This window comes from Lissotriton helveticus, chromosome 2_1, assembly GCF_964261635.1.
Source record: "Lissotriton helveticus chromosome 2_1, aLisHel1.1, whole genome shotgun sequence".
Classification (NCBI taxonomy): domain Eukaryota; kingdom Metazoa; phylum Chordata; class Amphibia; order Caudata; family Salamandridae; genus Lissotriton; species Lissotriton helveticus.
Genome location: NC_136059.1, coordinates 1,173,915,448 through 1,173,938,514, shown reverse-complemented (window position 1 = coordinate 1,173,938,514; position 23,067 = coordinate 1,173,915,448). Strand labels below are relative to the sequence as shown.

Here is a 23,067-nt window from a genome sequence, read left to right as displayed (position 1 = left end):
ATATTAAATACATTCCTTCTCTTTTACAAATCACTTTACTCTCCCGAAAAGGTTCCTTCACATTCTCATATCGCACAGTTCCTTGACAACACTCATCGTACCCACGACACTCAAATAGATTTTACTCCTTTAGAAACAGATATCCATTAGCAAGAACTTCTTACTGCTTTGCTCTCTTTAAAGAGAGATCAAGCTCCTGGATCAGATGGATTCACAATGGAATTTTTTGCACACTTTGCTTCATTACTCCTTCCCAAATTACTCGCCCTCCTCAATTCATTTTCATATTCCGATAAATATTCTGTATTCTTTTTGTAGGCTCTAACATGTCTAATTCCTAATGAAGGAAAGTATTTAAAATACAGTAAAAAGTATAGGCCTATCTCCCTTGTCAACTTAAATTACAAAATATTCTCTAAGGAATTGGCTTTGCGTTTGGAGATTTTCCTTCCCAAATTACTCGGTGCGGGACAAACTAGATTTGAAAAAGGTCATCTTATTTAGGATAAGACTCACTTATTTTTTGACATCTTTTCTAAACCCTCTCATTTATCCCACTCCTTAGCTGCTATAGTTTTAGATGCAGAGAAAGCTTTTGATAGTGTCAATAGCTTGTACCTCTTCCAAATGCTTAAATGGCTCGGTTTTGGCCCAAATATCATTCCTTTGATTTTGATTCTTTTTTCATGTAGCCGTCTTTGTAAATGGCATTACATCTTTGTATTTCGATCTGAAGAGGGGTGTGCATCAGGGATGCCTTTTATCTCCATTTTTTTTTAAACTTAGCTTTGGAACCTTTTTTGTCCAAATTGTGTCAAAATAATGGGAGTCATCATCGATGACAAACTGACCCTATGCCAACATATAAACAAAGTGGTTAACACCAGCATTGGGCTAATGAGAAGCCTTAGAAAAATCTTTAAGTGGATTCCTCTCGCCTCCCGGAAACCACTTATTCAGGGCCTCATAATCAGTCGCCTTGATTATGGAAATGCACTACTAGCTGATGCGAACAAAGGGCTCTTAACTAAACTTCAGACCCTGCAAAACTCTGCTGCAAAGTTGATCCTTGACCTCCCTCCCCGCACCCCCTCAGCCCCGTGCCTCAGGACTCTCCACTGGCTCCCAATAAGAAAACGCATCAAATTTAAGATCTGCTGCCTGGTGCATAGGTCCATTAATGGACAGGGACCAAAGTACCTTCAGAGAAAGCTCCAGGGCTACTGCCCGGGAAGGACTCTACGTTCATCAAATAAACACCTCTTAAATGTCCCAAAGGTCAGGACTGTCAGAAATGGGGATAGAAGTTTCTCAAAAATAGGCCCTACCACCTGGAATTCGTTACCACTATCTATTAGAACTGACCCAAACCACAAAACCTTCCGCAAGAATCTTAAAACCTGGCTATTTTAAATCTGTAAATTTCCCCCTGTCTCTCACTCCCTATCTTCAGCAAGCGCTCTGAGACCGAATGGTGACTTATGCGCTATACAAAAATAAATACATAAAAAACATATTAAGGAATTTGAAGTGAATGATACCCAAGTTAAGTTGGCTGCATATGCCGATGATATTTTATTATTAATTTTGAACCCACATTCCTCTATCCCAGCCTTTTTACGTGAAGTGAAGCTTTTTGCTTCTGTCTCCGGTTATGAACTCAACATAGACCAGTGTGAAATACTACCTTTAACTAAATATACTTCTAAAGAGGAATTCAGTGTTTCAAATTTTTCCTGGAATTGTCAACATATTAAATATTTGTGACTCCTCTTTTTCACCCCTTTACTTTCAACTACAATCTCTCTGTGTTTGGAGAAATCTCCTCCCTGACAACTAGGTGGCATCCCTTATATCTCTCCTAGTGGGGCTGCTTGGATACTATTAAAATGATGCTCTATCCTATTATTTTATACACCCTCTCTAACATTCCAGTTCCCATTTCTTTAAAATGTAAAAAGAAAAAAAAAAATCTATACTTTCATCATTCTTGTTGAATAAAAAAAAATCTTGCATGTCACTGTTCAGACTGATAAAATCCAAATCAGAAGGTGGAATAAATTATACTGATTATCACAAATCCTTCTTACTTCATCAAGCTTCTAGATGGCTCAATGACTCTTTGTTAGATTGTCCTCATTGGGTAAACCTTGAACGTACCTTCCTTTCTCCTTTTACGTTTAAAGAGTAGCTATTTTTATTAAACACACCTGTAAACTGGATATATGACTGTACAACGTGTGCTTTTACCACGCGTACCATTACCACGCAGGTTTTACAACACAAGTCGTTACAACGACTTGCGTTGGGGGGGCTGGATAGTGGAATTGTTTAATTTACTATTCCAACTCCAGTCCCCGAGGATAGTAGGGAAGGTGTTGGATAGTAAATTAAACTATTCCCTATACTACAGTGCCCTCCAGCGCAAGTCGTTGTAACGACTTTCGTTGTAAAACCTGCGTGGTAATGGTACCGCGTCATAAAAGTTTCGTTTTAAAGGATGTTCCCCTGTAAACTTCTAGACTCTGGTTCATCATCACCTCCTACCCTTCCAGCCTCCTTTCTAAATTCATCTCTATGGCATAGCAAAGCTATACTAAATTGTGGGAAGCCTATCTACTGGAAGTCTTGGAGACAACAATATCTAATTTGGGTACGTCAACTTTTTTCCTCAGAATACTGTTATATCTTTCTCCAGAGCTAGAGTTCCCTCTATCTTTACAGTCTAAATATAACCTTCTTAGGAAGGCTCTACTCAAGTTTCTTCCCACTCTCCTTCCAGGTCTTCTCCTATCAACAAATTACATAATCTCTTATATTCCGCCCCCAGAGCTTCCACTATTTATGCTCATCTAAGCTTTTCACATTCGGTTAGACAAAAACTAAGGTGGAACTCGCATGGGAAGAGGACTTTGGGATTGAATGGTCTATTCTTATGTGTAATAAAATTTGGACCAAGATTAGAAAGTCCTCTAGAGCCGTGACCATTACTCCAAGGTTAGCATACAAACAGATATCCAATTTGCTGTATGCTGATGACGTCATACTTTTAAGTCACACCAAAATTGGAATGCAAAGATTAATTGACTGCATTTTTAAATATTCAAGAACAAATGGTATGGTAATAAATGAAGCAAAGACCAAAGTAATAGATATTACAAAAAATGTGCATCTTAAATTTAAACATAAATTGTTTTTGGATTACAAAGAACTGGAACAAGTTGCTATTTACAAATACCTTGGCGTTATTTTTTACGATAATGGAAACTTCCTGCCACAAAAACAGGATATCACAAGGAAAGCAACACCCTTGTTGCCGCATGTAGAATCATTCAGAAAACCATAGGGGAACTGTCTTTTCACCCTTTCCTAAAAATAATCGCTGCAAAATTACTTCCTACTTTGACATATGGTAGTGAGGCAATCAATAGAAAAGAGGCAGAGATCATTAACACTGCTGTCGCTAAACCATATAGAAGTCATATCTCTGTTTATTTCATTTTCATCTGACTTGCAAATATATTATCTTATTGCTCATCATGCTACCATTCAATTGCAGCATGATTGTATGATACTTTATTTTCACTGTATATGCTTTCCTTTTTCCTTCTTTATTGTATATATATATTGACCTTTATATTTTGTATTCCTTTATTCCTTGTCCTCCAATAAACTTCCTATTTAAAGCTAAAAATAATATATTTTCCTAATTCTTAATGACCCTCCAATCAAGTTAATACCAGCACAGTAAACATTGTCCGAATCTAGCTGATGCAAGTGCTGGTAACCCTTTTTGTATAAATAAAAATGTAAAGGACTTAAAACTGGGATTTAAATACAAGTTTGCACCGACTAGTAAAGAAAGCAAAAAAGCTTAAACTGAACTTTACTTTGGGATGAGCAGTGATCACATGGGCAATTGAGAAGGTATTCAAACCACCCTGCTTGTTGGGAGAAAGAAACAAGACAATGTAAAGAACCCCAATGTACCCTGATTAAGTTTAATCTTTACTGAGTAATGTCTATGTAAGTTAGATAAAACTCCAGCAGCATATCTGGGGGATAGGGCCTGAGATTTTGCCAAGCAGGACAACTGAAATGTATTGGCCTAGCATGTACAATGACGCTGGTCATAAAAAAGAAGCCTTATCCAGGCTATGGAAGCAAGGCATAAAAGTTCTGGGTTAGTAAAATGCTCAGGAACCCCCAGTCTTGAAAGAGTGCTCATGACGTAGGCTAACCAGGAAATATTAACCATCATGTCCAGTGTCAAGCAATCGAGAAGAATGCTTTTAGTGAGACCTAACTTGGGAGATTGCCAGATTGTTTACCATAGCAGGAGGGGAGCCAGCACCAGTCTTCCAATTAGGTCAGGACTACTTCAGATGACAGAAAAAAGTAACCACCTCAAGCGGGACTTTTAATAATCTGCACTAAAAAGCTATTTTGTAACTTTTGGAGACTATGACAGTGGCACTACCCCAAACTCCCGCCTCCTAGGAGGCAAACAATATGCATTTAGATTGATAGAGTTTCAATCTTATTTACTGGCCTGTGAAACAGTTCTGATGTGAAGTGGAAGAAAGCTGCAATCGTTCTTGAAAACTGCAAAGGATTCTAGTCTTTTACTCTTACAGTTTCAGATTCCCGGTAATTATGGGTCAGTTCCACAAGAGACGTGAAGCTCTCCCAATCTAATTTTTGCTGGCATTGTGGAGTGGGGGCACATTTAGAAATTTGTCTTCGGACACTGGTACGCTCCTTGCTATCTTTGGACATCGGAGGCCACACAGAAGATCCGAATCACAAAGGGGAAGGGCATTAAAATCTCAAAGAGCTCTATGCCATTAGCACCGAGATGGATATTACAGCCACATCATGCTGTAAATCCCTAATTGTGTGAAAAAGCATCATTACCGCACATATTGGCTTTCTCAATAAAAATTGTATAACACTTTTACGAAGTTTTAGTAACTTTTATTGCACAACTGCTCACCAAGCTACTAAAGTTTTAAACCCCCCAAAAATATTGTTAATCACATAGGTGAAACCTAATGCATTTACCAATGTTTGTTTCTTTGTGTCCCCTTGATGAATCACCAGGAAACTTTGTATCACCTGCCAATGTAGAAAATCTGAGAATTTCCTCAATCTCTGGGAACTCTAACTAAAGAATGGCTACCGAAACTCTGTAATAAATATATATAAAAGATATATTGACTTAAAAAAACAAAGACCAAAGGTTAAAGTAATGTTATAGTTAGGTGAAATGTTCAGAAAAGTTCAGTAACATTGTAACATTTTAAACTTAGATTCAGAAATTCCCTAGTTATAGTTATCTCAAGTAACTATGACTCATGCTGTAAGGTAACTATAACTTACGCTCCCCACCATGCACTGTTTTCTAATAAAAAATGTAATTGGAAATGTTGCAGTGATATAATCAATGATGTAATGGAAGTTGTCATGAGTAATGTGGTATCTTGGGTAATTAGCAGTGGATGACTAGGGCACAAGTTATAATTACCTTAAGGCACAAGTTATAGTTACTTGAGATACCAATAACTGGTGAATGTCTGTGTTTTTGTTTAGTTACATTTCGTTGTTACTGAATTTTCACCTACCTATAATGTTACTTTAACCTTTGATTTCTTCAGTGAATTTCTAGGTTTGTTTTTAACATAAAGTAATATTTTGTAACCATAATTTAAGCCAAGCCCATGGGGCACACTGCCAAAGGCAGCCAATCCCACGCCACACATTGCTTCCTGGCTTGTGCAACGTGCAGTTGGTCTGGTTGGTCCTGGCTGACCTTCGGCCATGCGTGGGATAGAGTTGGCTTTACATATGTTTTTTTTTTTATCTGTTTTTATTGTTTTAGAAATCCAGACAAAGCAATCATACATTAGTGATTTACATTGTACCTTGCAAAGTATCGTAGGTATCTGTGCTCCCATAGTTTCTTATGACGAGCTATTCCTCCTTTAAAATCTAACACACTATAAGTTACTTCACAGTAGACATCTGGTTATACACATACCCATACTAATAGGATCACATTGTCAGTACTCTTATGCTTACTTTTTAGCAATGTAAGCCTGATAATGAACAATAAGCCAACCCGATCAAACTCCCTCCCCCCACCCTCTGCCTCAGGTGCGTCCAGACTTTTAATCGTTGAAACCAATATGTTCATCAGGTCCTTCAAATCTTGTTTCGTGATATTTTGGGGACAATACCTGCCGATCTGCATACACCCCACATTATCCTATTCATTCACCACAGGGCTAGGCTCCTACTACCATCCCTGCTCCTTGTTCGATCAAAGGGAACCTCCCGAGCCGGACCCTCCTCTGAGTCAGTTTCGGGTACTTGTAGTGCTATCACTAGGGCTTCCCACGCTCTTGCAGCTTCCATCGTCTTCTCATTATTAGTACGTATAGCCTGCTGCAATCTAACTGTACTCTCACTTTTGGACCATTTGAGTATCTCCGATTTCCACTTCTCTATCGTAGGCCCTTGTCGTGACCTCCTTTGGGCCGTGAACTCTCTCTTAGCCAGCAGTAAGCCTAGGTCCAGAAACTTGCTTGTGATTTTTGTCTTAGAAGTGTGTGGAAACCAATGTTATATACAGGTTCCCATGTCAGTGTCTGTGTGGCGCTCGGTAATTCCACAAAGCACTTCGACTACCTCCCTCCAATATGTTCCCAACTGTCCACAAGTCCACAGCATATGAGGTAACTCTGCCCCCCCTAAGTTACAGCACGGGCACTGGGTGGTATCCATTTGAAAATATCAATTAATCCTGGCTGGAGTTAAATAACTCCTATGAAATATAAAGAACTGTATGAATTGAAACCTGGCATTCCGTGTACTCTTCCAGGCGCTTCGAATCAATTGAGCCCACTTTGCTTCCGCTGTGTCCTTCCTGAGATTCTGCTCCCATTTTCCCCGTAACTCCATCAGTGGGTGCAGGCCTTCCGTAACCAAGCGCATGTATAGACACGTAATCACCTTAAATGTCCCTGCTGCCATCACCACGTATTTACACGTCATAGAAGTCTGAGGTTCTGAGAGCCCTTCCTTCCAGTGGCACTGTATAGCTAGGACCAGTGCTGCATGCAGCAAATAATCCCCTTGCGGCAGGTCGTACCTTTCCTGTAATGTTTGAAAAGGCAGTAGCACCCCATCCTCATACAAATCCCCATGACCTGGACTCCCACCGTCTCCCAGTCTGGCAGCGCCGACCAGTCCCCCCGTGAGGAAGGGCAGTGCACATGCCCAGGGGGATCTCCGGTGCATATGGGCGACTAACGTTGACTTTGCGGTGGCTCCGGTTCGAGCATTGTCTCAGTGTCCGGTCCTCGGCAGTGAGCGACCCAAGATGCAAGGGTTGTTGTAATATAGTAAATGAGAGTACATGCCGCAGGATCCATCGACCCTTTTGGCCGAAATTTTTGAGTCACCGCCTGTGTGAGCCACCGCAGCTGAGCTGCCAAGTAGTAAAGTTCGAAATCTGGTACTGCTAGCTTCCCATCCGCTCAGGGTCTCATCATGGTAGGTAACGCCACCTGCCTCCTGCCATTGCCCCATAAGGAGCCGCTAACCAGGGATCTAATTTGCCTGAAGATTGCCCCTGGTATCCAAATCAGCAATGTGCGAAAATATTACAGCAGGCGGGGGAGCGCCACCATCTTCAGGAGCACCACCCTTCCGGCAACCGAGAGCGGCAGAGCACCTCAAAAAGCCAGGTTCCCATTGTATCCCCCCTACTCGATCAGGACCTGCTGCCACCGGAACCACCGAGAAGAGACAGGTCTTCCCCCAAATAACCCCCTGTCCTGACATCTCTCCGAACAGCCGCAGTAGGCATGTCGCTCCTTCCAATGCCACCCCTGTGTTAGCCAGGAAAATTAGTAGGTCATCAGCATATAGGGATATATATTGTTCAGCGCCCGACAGGGTCAAACTCTGATAATGACGCCCCAGTCTAGCCTGTACAGCCAACAGTTCAATAGCCAACGCAAATAACAGTGGGGACAGCGGGCATCCATGCCAGGTTCCTTGACCTACTGAGCAGGGTGAGGATATCGCCATCCCCGTCCGCACCCTAGCTTTCGCATCTTTCTACAGTAAACCTGCCCATTCCACAAATGCCTCCCCAAGGCCAAATGCGTGCATAGCGTGGTACAGATATGGCCTCTCCAGGCTATCAAAGGCCTTCTCTATGTCCACCGAGAGCACCACGGCACTGGATCTGCATCTGTCACCATGATCTGCATCCAATATACGGAGGAGGCACTGTACATTAACAGCTGTGTTCCGAGTTGGAATAAAACCTGACTGGTCATGATGGACCAATTATACCATGTGGGGTAGGAGCCGCAACGTCAAAATTCTGCTTAATATCTTATAGTCAGATGTCAGCATTGATAACGGGCAGTACTTTGACCTATCCAATGTGTCCCTTCCTGGTTTTGGAAGTGGGACAACAACAGCCTCCCTCATAGAAGTTGGAAGCCTCCCAAATATGTCAAGTATGTCAATATAAGTTAAATAAAACTCAATAGGTAGGCCATCCGATCCCGGCGTCTTATTATGTGCCATGTGCTTAATGGCACCTCGTATTTCCCCTACGAGATGTCCTGCCCTAGCAGCTCTGCTTGGTCCTCCTCCAGCCGGGGCAGTTGTATACCAGCCAAAAAATCCTCAAGTGCATCATCAGAGACACTCGAGCGACTCCTATACAACCCATCATAGTATTCTAGGAACAGGTCATTATTCCCTCTCTGGGTGTAGACCGGTGCTCTAAATGGAGAGTTCGGATATCAAATTATGGGGAGTGATTCGTTTGAGGTAGTCAGAGGCCAGAATCAAAATTATAGAGTTTGAACAAAAAGTTTACCTCTGACACCATGGATTATACACTCTTATTTTCAAAGCATACTCCTTGCACAAAATATATACAAGACACAATATTTACAAACAACAAATAGATACAAATTTATACATATTTTTAAATCACATACATGCCCTGAGGAAGACCTTATACAAATCTAGAGGTCCATAAACAGAAAGGTCAAAACGCGTTGGCATCACTAATAGAGGATTAGAGTACAATCTACTCAAATTACAATGTTTAAATAAACAAGTGGAGCCAGATTTTCTGAGCCCACTCAGATTCCGTTGATGAATAGGCTCTTAACTCTAATAGGACTAAGCACAAGGAATTACCATCTCCTCACTTGCCCCCACTTGTTCATCCTGCACTTCCGGGCGCTCAGTCCGCTCTCTCTCTACCCTTCGCAGCTGTTTTTCTGCCGCTTCCACTTCTCGCAGCAATATCTTCCTTACCCCTGCCTGTATGCAATACACATTCTCCTCACCACCACCTTAAAAGCATCCCACTCTATCACTATTTCAGATGCCGTCCCTTCGTTCTCAGCAAAATATTGCTCAATGTTAGTTTCCATTTCTCCACGGAAGACAGCGCCAAATCGGTATTGCAGGCCTCTCCTGAACTCACCTAATTGTTAAAATTAGAGGGTTGTGATCCGATATTGTTCTAGCCAAATACTCACTGTTGAGCACCTTTGCGTATACGTCTGGGGTGCACAATATGGCATCCAAGTGCACATGCAGGTCATGCAAAGCAAAAAAGAAAGAATAGTAACAATCCTCAAGGTGTTGCATTTGCCATGTATCTACCAGCCAACATCTATCCTGCCAGTATCTTCTGGCCGTAAATATTCTATGTCCAGGGGCCTCCGGCAATGGAGGATGCAACCTATCTATATCAACATCAGCTATGGAGTTGAATCTCCTCCTAATATCACAGGGCCAGTCAAGTAAGTTGCCAGTTTCCCTGACAGGAGATTAAAAAAGGCTATCTTGTCAACATTAGGGACGTATATGCTACATAATGCTACCTCCAAACCATTCAGTCGCCCCCCCCCCCACCACAAGCGTCCCTTATGGGTCAGCAAACTGGCAAGTCATCTGGAAGGTCACCCCTGCTCGAACCCATATTAATGTTCCCCTAGCAAAAGCTGAGTACATTGTACAATAGACCTACCCCCGCTTTCTATGCAGTAACGCTCTGCCCTCCACTTAATCAATATGGGCCTCCTGCAGGAAGGCTATATGCACCCCCCTCCGCACCAAATAGGCATTTACCTTGTGGCGCTTCCGCCTTGTATGCATCCCTCTCACATTCCACGGTAGGCACTTAACATCAAGTAGGGTCCCCATAGTGGTCCTCCTCTCCCTGGAACCTCTGTATCTCTACCATGGACACCCCAGCAGCCCCTAGAACCCCAAACAACTTGTACAACATTCTCCAACTACCCCTTCCCAGAACAGGTCCTAACAAAACAGTACCCATCCAAATTCTCCACTAAATTGCTTCCTCGGTAGCTACCGGGGAGCGCTATCGACAGTAACAAGAGGGGTGCCCAAGAGCCAGATGCCGCAGAATAAAAATTTCACAACCGTCTCGCACCATACCCCACTCCCATTAACGCCACAGCTCCTGCTGCGGTGCCCCAAATTGAGGAGGCTCCACCCCAAGGCCCTCCCCCAGCCCTCTAACTGCACCCCCTCCACCATCACCTCACACTCCACTCCATCAGAAAACAAAGGGGAGTGTTGATACACAAAAGCACCACCCAGTCTTGGAGAATGTCTTACTGTGCTACACATCGACCAGCTTGTCCGCAGTCCCTGGTGTGACATGAGGCAGAGTGACGCTTGCTGAATCCAATTCCTCCGATGCTGTCCCAGCTGACCGTTTCCCAGAGTCGGTCGCTCCCCTCGATTCTGGTCCATTTCTCTTGAGATATCTCCGTCACTGCTTTGAGCGCCGCTGACCTTTTTATCTCCGTCTGAGATGTCGTTGGGCTCTGGGAACAAAGCCTCCGTCTCTGAACGCCATGGCCATTGAGGGCACGGCACTCCCTCAGCGGCCTCCAAGCCTCGACCAGCTTTGTAGGTCTCCAGCCAGTCCCATGCTTCTTCAGGGGTGCTGAAGAAAAAGGTTTTACCCTCCATGGCCACTCTTGAGCGTGCTGGAAAAATCAGAGAGTATTGTACACCTTCCGTACTGAATGTTTCTTGACCTCTAAGAAGGAGGATCGCTGTCGCTCCATATCAAAGGTATAGTCAGGAAACAGCGTTACACTATTGTTATCCACCTTGAAGGGTCCCACGGTGCGTGCTCTATTCAAAAAAAGATCCCTGTCCTTGTAGTGGAGCAAACGTTCTACCACAGGCCTAGGTGGCCTCCCAGGAGTCAATGGACGTGCCGGCACCCTATGCGCCCTGTCCACAGTGAAGATAGTGGAAAACTCCCGTGGAGCTACTTCTGACCTCAACCAGGCCTCTATATAGTCCACCATGCTGATCCCTTCCACTCCTTCAGGTAGTCCAACCACCCGTATGTTGTTCCTTCTGTTCTGCCCTTCAGCGTCCTCAGCTTTTTTTTCCAAGATTTTCTAGCGACGATGCACGTCTCCCATCTGTGTCTCAAGCGCCTTGTGTTCTGGATCCAATACATCCAAAGTGGCCTCGGTTTGTTTTACCCGGTCTGCTAGTTTTGCGTGGTCCGCTCAAAGAAGGCCCAGCCCCACTGATACCTGTGCTATGTCCTGCTGAAGGGCATCTCTAGTATCTGCAATGACTTTAAGTATCACTTCCACTTGCTGCTGCGCCATCCCCTCAGGTTGCGACTCCAACGCCTCCGTGTTCTGGCTATCTGTCATCTCCTCCTCTTGTGGTGCGCCTCCCTGCTTGCCACCCGGCTTTCTCATTTTCGCCCTTTCCCCAGGCCCAATGACCACGATGGCGTCCTACCATTTCTCCCCCAGTCCTCAGCTCCTGCCAGAGATACTGCTCGATGTTCCTCGTTGCGAGGCGTCTTCCCCCCACCTCTCAGTAGAGACTGGACATCCCGCGGCCCTCAATGCTCTCAGGGCACTCTCCCGGGTGTTCATTTTTTTTACCAGTCACGACTCCACCCGGCGCGGTGCTCAACCAGTCCCCTGGTAGTCCAGGCGGGTCCACTCTCAGGATTACACCTCAATGTCGGGCTTTGAATCAATGGCTGCAACCATACTTATTATCATATTAATTTTGCCTTTTCTCTTTTTGATAATCGTAATTAATATATACTCTTGGGCTTTTATTATTTACGGTCATTTAAGGACAACATAAGACGCTGCCTCATCATCGCTACGTTTTCTCTCTCAACTCCTTTGCTTTAGGAAAATGTTCAAGCATTAAGGTACACATATGTTGTGATCGCATCTATTTAGATGCCCGCATCTATACAGTGAGATTATAGTGAACTAAATGACTACATATGAAACTCTTATATATTACTCTCTACTTTTTGTCTTTCTTAATTGTTGTACATCTTTAGATTTCATTGTAAATACTAATCATAGTGACAGTCGTCGCACAACTACAGCATCAACTTTAAATAAAACAATTCGACCAGTCTCCATCTACGAAGATTTAGGTAATTACTTATAGGTCTCCTAGACTTCGTTTCTTCTCTTCGTTTTTACTATTATCATTTATTAATTCATGATTCAGTTATAACTCTGTATCTTTTTCCGCAGATATTTACTACACTGTAATACAACCGAAGCATACGCTCACAAGATTATCTTTGTCCCTCTGCACTCTAACAGGTACAGGACTATTCAAGTCACTGTTCCACATATGGCCAAGCGGAACAACTTCTCTAAAAAAGCACTCTTGAATGTCTATTGCAATCTGTTCGCATACTCTTGTACTAGTTAGCAGAATTACAAATATTATATCTTTTTCCACTCATAAATATCAAGAAACCTTCACCTACGACTGCTCCTCCTCTTTTGCTGCTCGGTATTTTATCTCTGCGATATATCAGGTCTGGGCTCAACTTTTCTACTGTAAGTATACTTTATCTAAGAACCAGTTTACTTTTGCAAACAAGTCCTTTTACACAACCATCCTATAATTAGGTTTTTGTGTCTCTCTCTTTCTTTGATTATGTTTTGAGTTGCGAAGACCCACAATATGCGTTTTCGCCGGTTATATTGTCACCTGTTTGCTATGTCAGAAGATGTTTCTATATATATTTTTTTCAACTTTCAATATGTATATCACAAAAAAAGTTCTCTTACTATGGCAACAGCTATGTCCAGATTTGATGTGATAGATAACACCTGCAACAATGGTCATCAATGTTTATCTTCATGAATGCTCAACCATGGACATGTATATAATATATCTGTGAATATGAAATCTAACAATGAGAGAGATGTTACTACGATTGATGCAAATATTATGTCTCAAATGTTTCAAATATTCTGTTAGGACTCGGATGAAATTCTTGATTATCATGTACATGTATGTGCTTCTCTATTTTAGATATAAGGCGATCTAACTGTATATATGTATTTTTCAATGTTGGTCATGTCCACTGTATATAAATCTGTTATGCTGGTTTAGTGACATATGTTTTCTTTTCACAACCTATAGAGCAATAGACGGTCACCTGAAGAAGACCCAAGAGACGAAACGCGCGTAGTGTTATCTACCGTATTGCCTTCAACTTATTTGTTGAGTTTTAAGTCTATTGATGATGCACTTTTTCTAATGTGTTTTTAAATTTAAATTGAATGTTATAAATATGTAATATATGATTTTCATGTGCAATACTAATCACTTTATATATAAAAAAATAAAAAAAGAGAATCGAAAAGAAAGGAAAAAAATTATATAAGTAAACATTAAATGCAAATATAAAATATCAATAAAATTGAATATCCAAGTATTTACCGTTTGAAGTTTCTCAATACAGTTGGACTGTACATGTTCATGATGGTAATTAATTGACCATAACCAGATATCAAAATGTGTGATCATTCTGTCACTTGGCTATAGACCTTTTCTAAACTCTGCAACCATACTTATTGCAAGTGTAATGTTCCCGGCAAAGAGCGCTCAACACGTCCGCCATTGCACTTTTCTGTACGCAGCTTTCCAGGGCCCCCAATCCCTGTGCCTTGGCCTGAGCCTGTGGGTGGCAGCATCTGCTTCCAGTCCTGGTGCCACACTTGGAGTATATACCCACAATGTAGCAGGTAGATTTCGCCACCCCTAGGTCACTGGGGATAGAGACCGCTTGTACCCCGCCACAGCTAATGGGCAGCTCCAGTGCCTGCTCCGGATAGTCCTTTTCACGCCCCACTTTCACAGGGGTCTTTCCCCCTGCAAACTTACCACCAATGCAGGTGAGGACTGTCCCGGTAGCTGCCTGAGCCACAACTATGCCGCACCTCCGTGGCTCAAAATGGTGGCTGTGCAGTGATCATGAGCAGTCCACCTCCAATGCAGCCCGCAGTCCCAGGCAGGGGTGATCCTCTTTGTTGCACCCCCAGTCTGCTCCTGCCGCACGCCGGGGTCCCGCACCATCACCACTCCATTCACCTCCACCATGTAGGGCACCCAGCATGCCACCGGGAGGAGGAGGGCAGGAGGAGGGGGAGCTCCGTTTCCCTCTGCGGCCGCCGCCTCTCCAGCAGCACCTCCACAGCAACAGCCGTGGCTTGCACCTGGAGCTCTTCAGTACTCTGCAAGCGGCGGTGGCAGTCCGTTCAGCCGCTCCGCTGGATCACTGGACTTCCGCTGCTCTCTCCACAGCTCCACTCACTGCGGCCAGACCGGGTGACATTTTGAGCGACTAGGGTCCCGCCACATTTCTGTCCCTGCACCTCAGCGGTGATGTTGCTTCCATCAGTAAGTGCCGCCGACACTTCCAGATATATATATGGCAAGTCACCAGATGTATTTGTAGCCGCAAAATCGACCCCAAGCAGGATAAATGGCGGGGTTGGAGAGGAGCCCTCAGCTCATGCTGCCATCCGCATCGGCTCCTTTGCCACACCCCCTGGCTTTACATTTGGTAAGGCCCATCTTTCCACCCCATCCCGCAAGCTGCGAGGTTGACCTCAAGACCTGGGTTGCAGCCAGGCCTAGTGGCCAACATCCCACACAGGCAGCCAACCCCACGCTGCTCGAAGCTTTGGCCCTGCTTAGTGTGAGGGTTAGTCACAGGGTCAGTGATGTCATCAATTATGTCATTTGAGATGTCATCAGTGATGGTATCAATTATGTCATGAAACATGTCTTGAGTGATATTAAATGTGAGGTCATAATCAGTGCCGGGCAGGGAAACAAGTTATAGTTAGGCTTGCTAATGATGGAGCGAGTTTCAGAATAATATTTTGTTCTGGCTCGCAAAGTTAAACATCCATAATAAAATAACCGTATTAACTGATTTGTGGTGAATTATTAACCAACCTAGTTTAAAAAATGCATTTACACAACATGAGGGACTAACTTATGTGCTCTTTGTTGCAAAAGCAAGTGCGTTGGAAATAATAAACTAACCTTGTCTATTGTCTTTGTCAGTATTAAATGCGGCTGATTTAACTAATGGCATGTGCTTATTTGTGTGCTTATGTTATGTCTTTACGTCTTTTATGTGGCATAAGTTTGTGGAGAATTCTGTGGCTTGTGCTTAAGCTAGGTAACATAAATTAACGGGTTAATAATTAGCAAAGGGGGGTGGGTAACAGAATGGGTCTCAATTCTCTAATTAATTAATGTCTTGTGTTTGTTTAAATAACAGTTTTCAAGTGAGGCCTAAAGAATGCAGTGAAAAATGGCGTTGCCCAGTCCTGTCTAGAGAGAGCAAGAGTCCTGCATGGAAACTTTTCCACGTTGAAAAATATTTGCAAGCTCGAATGAAAATTGTTTTACGTGCTCTTGGTGAGGCTGACTCAAGGACAGGAAGAGGCAAAGTTTGACAAGCTAAGGAAGTCACGGCCTGTGACTTGTAAAATGTTTCTTTTTGAGGAAGCTGCGTGACTTGAGAATGAGAGACAATGGACTCTAAGAAAGCCCGATCTAGGCTTGGAGAAAGGTGATGACACCATATGAGCTGACATCAGTCAGCCAATGAGAACACTGGATGGCAGAGGAAAAATATACTTTTAGTGAGATTAGCTAGGCAGAACAGGTATAAAAATTGCCCCCATGGGCAGGAGGGCGCTTCTCGCTTTCCGATTCCTGATGGGCGTGTCGTGCTGTTGGACTTTTGGCGCACGTAAGGATAACAGGCTTTAATGACTTTACTTTTTAGGTGGAGCGAGTTTTAGTCAGGGAAATAGACTTAGGGAATGGAAAACTGTTATTTTGCTTTAACTCATTCATGCTGATTTGCTTTGAAGATGTCAGTTCAATAATTCATTTTCCTTAATTGATGCTGCTTAAATTGCTAATAAATAAAGATTCTTAATAAAATGCTCATTCTTGAATAATAAAGATTAATAAAATTAGATTTTGAAACGACAAGCTGGTCTTGTTTATTCATGGTCTAGTTACCATCAGCTGATCCATTTACCAAAGTGACTTAATTAATATGATAAATGCAAAAACCATGGTAAGAAATGATAAACTGCAGTTGTATATAAAATTGTAAATAGTTTTTGAATAAGGTTTTATTGATTAGGTCACATGATTCAGTTGCCCAAAATTTGTCTCGTTTGTAAATGGGCTTTGTAGGTGATTTATGATTAATGGTGAGTATTATGGTGGATTTTCTATAGGGGCGCTGGATCAATTCCTTGGTAGCAGAGTTACGGTTGCTATGGTAACTGTCATGCTACATGGTAATTACATAGGATCAATGTTTAACATATGTTGAGTTTGTTCAGTTGTTATATGTAGTCGAAAGGTTTTTTCCAGCAGTGTGAAAATTCCTACTCGTGCCGGCAAGAGTAGTATAACAGGTGAAGTTGCACAGTGCATTTGTTCTGTTTCAAAATAGTAGTATTGTCATATATCACTAGTGTTGTGGTCGTACAGCACAAGTTTAGGAATTCTAGGTGTGTAAGATAGAATGTATAGTGAGGATTGTCTATGAAATACTAGCTTTTGAGTATAGAGACTTGGTGCCTGTTTTAAAACTCACTGTGAAAAGAGTACTAGATTTTATCCAAACGTGAGTGAAGGGTAAGGAAGCGTTGTCTATCTTATTGGTGAGTGAGGTTTCTTTGTGTGGGTTAAAGTCCTACCAAGATTCATGTATGTATGGTTAGGGATTTTTCCGTTTGAATGTGCGTAAATGATTTTGTAATATCGATCGAGTCAAACTTTGAATTGTTACTATATGTACATTCAGAGAGAAACAAGTTCATTATTACCTGTCAGAAGGGTAGAGTAGCCTTACTTTATCAACGAATTTAAATATTCTGTGAAAATAGCGTTGTCTATTTCACGCAAAAAGAATACTTGAGTGACTGTAAAAATTATCACTTTATTTTAGCGAAACGGACAAATGGTTTGTTTTTCTGGAGTTACTAACTGAAATCATTGAAAAGATTTGTTAAAAAATGGCGCAGTAAAAATATTTTGTAAAGGAGGGGTGAGCTCAAGGAGTGAGAGACGAGAAGCTGCAGCGGCAGTAAACGTCACAGGGTTCGCGCTGTGATTGGCTAGTATACGTCACAGCAAGCGCACTGATTGGTTCATGTGACTAAGACGAGCTGACAGCTGGTTGGTTCATCCTGAAAGCAGTAATTCTATTGGTTGAGCAAGGTGGTGACGTGGCTTAACCTGATTGGCTTGTTGGTGTGTTTCGCACACGGATTGGTTGATTTTGCGGAACAATCAGGAAACATTTACGATCTATTCTAAAGTAAGCGGAATCGTTTTAAAACATGGATTATTATTACATTAAAGAGAAAAAGAAGCTTTCATAGTTTCAGAAAATGAAAAATAAATTGAAACCTGATGAGAAAATTAAAACACGAGGTGGAAGATTACTTCATAAGTACAAAACACCTGCAGCTTATATGCAAGGTGAATATGATTATCATACTTGTCTTTGTATTGAGAATTGGATGGAATATACCAAGAATGATGGTGTTTTAGCATGGCTGGAAGATGGATCGTTTAACAATAAAGTTATGAACAACTTAAGAGACAAAATAATGACTCTTGATCCAAGGCCTAGGCCTACACAATTTGAGGCTTTAGCTGAATGGGAGGATGAGATGTTTGAAATGGAACGAGAGAATAGAGGCATAACAAGAGGTACTAGATTAGACATTAATAGGGAAACTCATGAGGATAGAATGCGTCGATGGAGACGTGGTGCATGTGATGGTTTGTATCCAGCAAGAACTGGTGAGGTAATTAGTCAGAATAAAGCCCAAAAGAAAACTAATAATGCTGAAGAAAGTGAATTAGAAGATGCAGTTTTAGAAGAGATTTATATTACAAAACCGAAAAAGCCTCCTCATTATCAACCAGCTTGTACATGGTCTTCCCCGATGGTTCCTTCAGGAACTTCTCCTAGAGAAATCGTTGATGAGGCATCACCCAGATTTAATCCAAATAATGCAAAAACTCCTGAAAGAGTAGAAACAAGATCTAATTCCAGTATATCTGGTGAAAATAAAAATTATGCTGAAACCCCAGTTCATAGAAACGATACCCCAAGAAATGTAATAAGAACAGAAAGATGTGAGGAAATCCCAAATACTTCAGAATATTTCCGATCAAAAGATGAATTAATACAGCAGTTAACTAAAAGCATGGAAGCAGTAACGGTACCAGTAACAATTGGACCTGTTCAACCAGTGTTTGATCAAAGGGAAATCAGCTTGAACTATTCCATTAAATGCAGAAATTCAGAAAGTGGCTGAAAAATTTTACTCAGATTTATCAGAAATTCACAGAGAGAAAACAATGATGCCTGACTTAACTTTTCAAAGTTTCTCGAATAAAACTCCATCTGGTGCAGAATCTGATTCAGGTACTCCGGAAAAGAGCATTAATAAAATAGATTTAACGCAAACTCCACAAAGCTCAGAATTTAAATTACTTGATGTTGCAAAACTGAAAGCAGATTTGGAGGAATTAGTTCTTGGCACAACTGGACCTGACAATTTAAAGCAATATCAGGATGATGAATTATTGTTTATTTGCAAAAGCATACAATGGAAAACGAAAACAAAATATGATCAATTAGAGGAATTAGCTACTGAATTGGAAATTGATTTGAGTAGACAGAAAAATTTGGGAAAAAGTTACAGAGTGGATTTCTCAGAAAAAGACATTGAGAGCATCAATACCACTGGAAGAATTGGAGAGTAAAATGGTCAAAGAAAAGAGAGGAGGAAAGGAGAGAAAGAGGAGAGGAAGCAGGTCAGTTTCCAATGAGAGAAATTGCTGGTGGTGGATATGTGCATGTTCCTTGGTCAAGACAGGACATTTTATTGTTCACTAATGATTTTCCTCGGCAGAGAGAAAAACCTGTGGAATGGTATCGACAGGTAGACAGATTTGTTAAGGTCTCAAAAGTTTTGTGGAATGATCTTGATGGATTCTTTGACATAGTTGTCCCATCAGATCTTTGGACAGAATGTAAAATTTCTATAGATTGGCCCGAAGAAGGACCTCTCTGAGATAGAGTAACAAGAGCTCCTTCAGCAGATGTTATGAATCTGTATGATAAGGTAATTTTCTGGTTGAAAAACAATATTCCTCCAAAAGAAGTTGATTGGGTTAAAATTGATAGAACAAATCAAGAGCCAAAAGAATCTGTACATTCATTCTATGAAAGATTACTGCTAGTATTTAAATAATACAGTGGCTATGAAAAATTGAGTGAGAAGGATATGAGCCATTTCATTTACAGGGTTGTTTATGGCTTAAGACCTGAAATTGGTGAAATGATTAGATCTGGAATAGTTGGTTGGCAATCACTTTCGGTTGATGATATTTTGAGAAAAGCAAAATATTGCAGTGATGAAATAGATGCGAAGCAAAAGAAGCTGAAAGAAAAGGCAATGTGGGCACAGGTAAAGGTAGCTGAACAGCAAATAGCAACCTTAGAAAACAAAAATGTTCAACAGAATCAAGGTAAATTTAAGGGTAATTTTAATAAGCAAAAATTGATGGGAAATATTGAGGAATTAAAGCAGAAACTCCCATGTTTTAATTGCTGCGAAATTGGACACTGGAAGCGCGAATGTAAAAATCCGCCCAGAAATTTTAAAAATGCATCATTAAATCCGCAGATGCAGAATGAGATAAATCTGCAGCAACAGCTACAGCAACAGCTACAGCGACAGGTAGTGAATCAGCAGAGTCAGATTCCACAACCGTCACTTCCAAATTGTGTAAATGTGCAGAGATACAATACAGAAACGGGATTCTGCGGAGGTGAACAGGTAAACAGATCACCAGGAGTGAATGTGTCAAATGTTTCACAACAGTATTTGTTGAATGAAAATGTAGGGAGTGATTCTGATGATCTGATGATTACATATGACGGTGCCTGAGAGAGGAGAAAGAGTGTGTGCTTGGAGCCACTCTTGAGGTAGATCAGTGCGGTCCATTTGTAAATGGGTAGGTGAATGATGTCGAAATCACTTTTCTTGTGGACACTGGTGCTACCCATTCTACTGTTAGATCAGTGGAAATAGAAAACCTACCTCTCTCGGGTGAACAAATTCAAGTAGTTGGAGTAGCTAATCAGCAAATTAAAACGGATTTACCAGAACCAGTAAAAGTTGAAATTGGCAAATTTAAAGGCAAACATAGATTTGTAGTTTGTAACAGCAGTCCTGTAAATTTGTTAGGAAGGGACATACTCTGCAAAATGAACTGCAAAATATATTGCTCACCGGATGGTATAGAGCTTCAAACGCAAGAAGAAGATGGGCTTTACAGATTAACAATGTTAATGGTTGAAGCAGAGGAAAGTAAATTATTTCCTGCATTTGATAAAAACAATTTACCTGAAGAATTAAAAGAGACAGTCAATGCTAAAATTTGCGATTTGACTGGAGATGAAATGGGTTTGATGAAAAATGTAGACCCAGTTAAAATTACAGTAAAGCAAGGAGTAGAATTTCCAAACATCCCTCAGTATAAAATGAAAGCAGGAACTATTGAAGGTGTTATACCTGTAATTGGAAAATTCATAAAACAAGGTGTACTAAAAGATATTGAGAGTAGTCCATGTAATTCACCGATTATGGGAATTAAAAAGCCAAACGGAACTTTCAGGATTGTTCAAGACCTGAGAAAGGTTATCAGATAGTTGTTCCATGTTGCCCAGTTGTTCCAAACCCAGCGGTAATTCTTTATCAGGTTCCGCATGATGCAGAATGGTATACAGTCATAGACCTCTGCAATGCATTCTTTACTGTTCCATGGCATCCAGAAAGCCAGCAAATTTTTGCGTTCAGGTTCCAGGACCGTATCTTAGCATGGTGTCGTATCCCACTGGGGTATACAGAGAGTCCATCTATTTTTAATCATTTGCTAAAGAAATCCTTGGAGAATCTAGGCTTACCTGGAAAATCGACATTAGTGCAATACAAAGATGACCTCCTTGTGGCTGCAAAAACACGAGATAATTGTGCAACAGATACCATTACTCTTTTAAATCATTTGGCAGATGAGGGACATAAAGTGTCTCCTGCAAAATTACAGTTTTGCAAACAAGAAGTAAAATATCTTGGTCACAGAATTGCAAAAGGAATCAGGCAAGTGACAACTGAGAGAATTAAAATGATTCAGGGGATGCAGCCTCCAAAAACACAGAGACAAGTCAGAATGTTTCTAGGAATGGTTGGTTATTGCCGACAATGGATTAGTGGATTTTCAGTAATTGCAAAACCACTGCAGAGACTGACAAAAGCAGACATAAAAGACCTGATTATCCTAACAGAAACTGAGCTAGAAGCTTTTGAACAGCTAAAAAGAAGTCTGTGTGAAGCACCTGCTTTAGGTATGCCCGATTACGAAAAGGAGTTTGAGCTGTATTGCAGTGAAAGAGAAGGATGTGCATTGTCAGTTCTGATTCAAAGACATGGAAAACTGAGAAAGCCAATAGCTTATTTCTCAGCAGTTCTTGATCCTGTTGCAAAGGCATTACCAGGCTGCTTGAAAGCAGTAGCTGCAACAAGTGTAAGCCTTAAACAAAGTGAGGGAATAATAATGGGATACCCTGTAAAAGTATATGTACCCCATTCAGTTGAAATTCTTCTTACTAGAAGCAAAACTCAGCATTTGACAAGTAACAGGTTAACTAAATATGAGAAAATTATTCTGGGATCAGATATTGTCTCGATTGCGAGGTGTGTGAATTTAAATCCTTCTACATTATTGCCTGATGGTACAGTAACAGAAATCAGAAACGAGAATGACATTGATCACGAATGCTTGGATGTTTTAGAATACTGTACCAAACCTAGGCAGGACATTAAAGATGTTCCGTTAGCTGAATCAGATTTTGTTTATTTTGTTGATGGTTCATGCTTAAGAACAGATGAAGGTGTTCTGAGATCAGCATATTCTGTCTGCACAGTTGCAGATGTAGTTGAAGCCTCCTGTCTCGAAGGAATTCGTTCAGCTCAAGTGGCAGAATTGATTGCTTTAATTCGTGCATGTGAAAGAGGTCAAAATTTAAAAGTTACCATAGTGACTGATAGTCAGTATGGATATGGCGTAGTCCATGACGATGGCCAGCTCTGGTCTCAAAGAGGCTATTTAACTTCTGCAGGAAATCCAATAAGAAACGCTGATTTGATTAAAAGGTTAATTGACGGAATTCAGCTTCCAGAGGAAATTGCTGTCGTGAAATGTACAGCACATAAAAGGGGCGAGGACTATATTACAAAAGGAAATGCTTATGCTGATGAAATCGCGAAGTTTTGCGCAAAAAATAATATGTCAATCAATCGGGAGAAAAACAATGAACATGTTTTGAATTCACTTATGCTAACATCTGTAGTTGAGACATGGCAAGGAGTAAAAGATTTACAAGATGAGGCAGATGATGAGGAAAAAGACAAATGGTTAAAAGCAGGTTGCAGACAGCGGGAGGAAGATGAAATTTGGGTTTACAAAGATGACAGACCAGTTATGCCAGATAGCATGATTGCTGACATGGCTAGAATGTATCATGGTCAAGGACACATTGGAAGAGACTCA

At 41.4% G+C, this 23,067-nt stretch overlaps 1 long non-coding RNA gene across 2 annotated transcripts in view; it reads left to right on the top strand.

Moving 5' to 3' along the window:
- Positions 1–23,067, top strand: part of LOC144819647 (uncharacterized) — a 76,034-nt gene that overhangs the window by 32,137 nt on the left and 20,830 nt on the right. Inside the window, exons 4-5 of one of the 2 annotated variants that reach the window (XR_013607494.1) lie at positions 12,419–12,517; positions 12,621–12,672. The exons of the other annotated variant lie outside the window; for it this stretch is intronic. This is a non-coding gene — a long non-coding RNA (uncharacterized LOC144819647). Of the gene's footprint in view, positions 1–12,418; positions 12,518–12,620; positions 12,673–23,067 lie in introns of those variants that run through there. 2 annotated transcript variants of the gene reach the window in all.